Source organism: Triticum dicoccoides, chromosome 4B (genome assembly GCF_002162155.2).
Source record: "Triticum dicoccoides isolate Atlit2015 ecotype Zavitan chromosome 4B, WEW_v2.0, whole genome shotgun sequence".
Lineage (NCBI taxonomy): Eukaryota > Viridiplantae > Streptophyta > Magnoliopsida > Poales > Poaceae > Triticum > Triticum dicoccoides.
Genome location: NC_041387.1, coordinates 665,097,012 through 665,100,351, shown reverse-complemented (window position 1 = coordinate 665,100,351; position 3,340 = coordinate 665,097,012).

Below are 3,340 nucleotides of genomic sequence, written 5' to 3'. Positions count from 1 at the left end.
CCCCGTAACCGGACCCCGGTGTTCCTCGAATGTTCGGATCGCCCCTGGACCCAAAATCAGTGAGTAATAGCTCAAAAAACTGGTCAGAATGGACCAAATATGCGTGTTTTGACGACGTCCCCGTAATCGGACCCTTGGGGTTCCCCGAACGTTCTGATCGCCCTGGGAACCAAAATCAGTGAGTAATAGCACTCAAAACAGGTCAGAATGGATCAAATCTGCGAGTTTTGATGATATTCCCGTAACCGGACCCCGAGGTTCCCCGAACATTCGGATCGCCCCGGGACCCAAAATTAGTGGGTAATAGCACAGAAAACTGCCAGAATGGACCAAAGATGCGAGTTTTGACGAGGTCCTCGTAACCGGACCCCTGGGGTTCCCCAAACGTTCGGATCGCCCCGGGACCCAAAATTAGTGGGTAATAGCACAGAAAACTGGTCAGAATGGACCAAATATGCGAGTTTTGACGAGGTCCCCGTAACCGGACCTCGAGGGTTCTTCCAACGTTCGGATCGCCCCGGGACCTAAAATTAGTGGGTAATAGCACAGAAAACTGGTAATATTGGACCAAACATGCGAGTTTTGACGACTTAACCGGATCCCTGGGTTCCTCGAACGTTCGGATCGACCCGGGTCCCAAAATTAGTGAGTAATAGCATAGAAAACTGGCCAGAATGGACGAAATATGCGAGTTTTGACGACTTCCCCGTAACCGGACCCCGGGGTTCCTCGAACGTTCGGATCGCCCCTGGACCCAAAATCAGTGAGTAATAGCTCAAAAAACTGGTCAGAATGGGCCAAATATGCGTGTTTTGACGACGTCCCCGTAACCGGACCCTTGGGGTTCCCCGAACGTTCAGATCGCCCCGGGACCCAAAATCAGTGAGTAATAGCACAGAAAACTGGTCAGAATGGGCCAAATATGCGAGTTTTGATGATGTCCCTGTAACCAGACCTCGGGGTTCCCTGAATGTTCGGATCGCCCCGGGACCCAAAATTTGTAGGTAATAGCATAAAAACTGGTCAGAATTGACCAAATCTGCGAGTTTTGATGAGGTCCCCGTAATCGGACTCTGGGGGTTCCCCGAACGTTCGGATCGCCCCGGAACCCAAAATCAGTGAGTAATAGCATAGAAAACTGGTTAGAATGGATCAAATCTGTGAGTTTTGATGATGTTCGTGTAACCGGAACCCAGGGTTCCCCGAACATTCGGATCGCCCCGGGACCTAAAATTAGTGGGTAATAGCACGGAAAACTGGCTTTAAGGGACCAAATCTACGAGTTTTGATGACGTCCCCGTAACCGGACCCCGAGTTTCCCCAAACGTTCGGATTGCCCCGGGACCCAAAATTAGTGGGTAATAGCACAGAAAACTGCCAGAATGGACCAAATATGTGAGTTTTTATGACGTCCTCGTAACCGGACCCCTGGGGTTCCCCAAATGTTCAGATCGCCCCAAGACCCAAAATTAGTGGGTAATAGCGCAGAAAATTGGTCAGAATGGACCAAATATGCGAGTTTTTACGAGGTACCCATAACCGGACCCCGGGGGTTCGCCGAACGTTCGGATCGCCCAGGACCCAAAATCAGTGAGTAATAGCTCAAAAAACTGGTCAGAATGGACCAAAACTGCGAGTTTTGACGACGTCCCCGTAACCAGACCCCTGGGGTTCCCCGAACGTTTGGATCTCCCCGGGACCCAAAATAAGTGCGTAATAGCACAGAAAACTCGCCAGGATGGACCAAATCTGTGAGTTTTGACGAGTTCCCCGTAACCGGACCCCGGGGTTCCTCGAACGTTCGGATCGCCCCTGACCCAAAATCAGGGAGTAATAGCTTAGAAAACTGGTTGGAATGGACCAAAACAGCGAGTTTTGTTGACGTCCCCATAACCGGACCGCGGGGTTCCCAAAACGTTTGGATCGCCCCGGAACCCAAAATCAGTGAGTAATAGCATAGAAAACTGGTTAGAATGGATCAAATCTGCGAGTTTTGATGATGTCCGTGTAACCGGATCCCGGGGTTCCCCGAACATTCGGATCGCCCCGGGACCTAAAATTAGTGGGTAATAGCACAGAAAACTCGCTATAAGGGACCAAATCTACGAGTTTTGATGACGTCCCCGTAACCGGACCCCGCTGTTCCCCAAACGTTCGGATCGCCCCGGGACCCAAAATTAGTGGTTAGTAGCACAGAAAACTACCATAATGGACCAAATATGTGAGTTTTGATGAGGTCCTCGTAACCGGACCCCTGGGGTTTCCCAAACGTTCAGATCGCCCCAGGACCCAAAATTAGTGGGTAATAGCGCAGAAAACTGGTCAGAATGGACCAAATATGCGAGTTTTTACGATGTACCCGTAACCGGACCCCGGGGGTTCCCCGTACGTTCGGATCGCCCCGGGACCCAAAATCAGTGAGTAATAGCTCAAAAACTGGTCAGAATGGACCAAAACTATGAGTTTTGACGAGCTCCCCATAACCAGACCCTGGGGGTTCCCCGAACGTTCGGATCCCCCCCGGACCCAAAATTAGTGAGTAATAGAATAGAAAACTGGCCAGAGTGGACCAAATATGCGAGTTTTGACGATGTCCCCATAACCGGAAGCCGGGGTTCCCCAAACGTTCGATCGCCCCGGGACCCAAAATCAGTGAGTAATAGGATAGAAAACTGGCCAGAATGGACGAAATATGCGAGTTTTGACGATGTCCCCGTAACCGGACCCCGGGGTTCCTCGAACATTCGGATCGCCCCTAGACCCAAAATCAGTGAGTAATAGCTCAAAAAACTGGTCAGAATGGACCAAAACTGCGAGTTTTGACGAGGTCCTCGTAACCGGACCCCGGGGTTCCCCAAACGTTCAGATCGCCCCGAGACCTACAGAAAACCGCCAAAATGGACCAAATATGCGAGTTTTGACGAGGTCCTCGTAACCGGACCCCTGGGGTTCCCCGAACGTTCGGATCGCCCCGGGACCTAAAATTAGTGGGTAATAGCACAGAAAACTGGCTATAAGGGACCAAATCTACGATTTTTGATGACGTCTTCGTAACCGAACCCCAGGGTTGCCCAAACGTTCGGATCGCCCTGGGACCCAAAATTAGTGGGTAATAGCACAGAAAACTGCCAGAATGGACCAAATCTGCAAGTTTTGACGAGGTCCCCGTAACCATACCCCGGGGTTCCTCGAACGTTCGGATCGCCCCAGGACCCAAAATCAATGAGTAATAGCACAGAAAACTGGTTAGAATGGACTAAAACAGCGAGTTTTGACGACGTCCCCGTAACCGGACCCCGTGGTTCCTCGAACGTTCGGATCGCCCCTGGACCCAAAATCA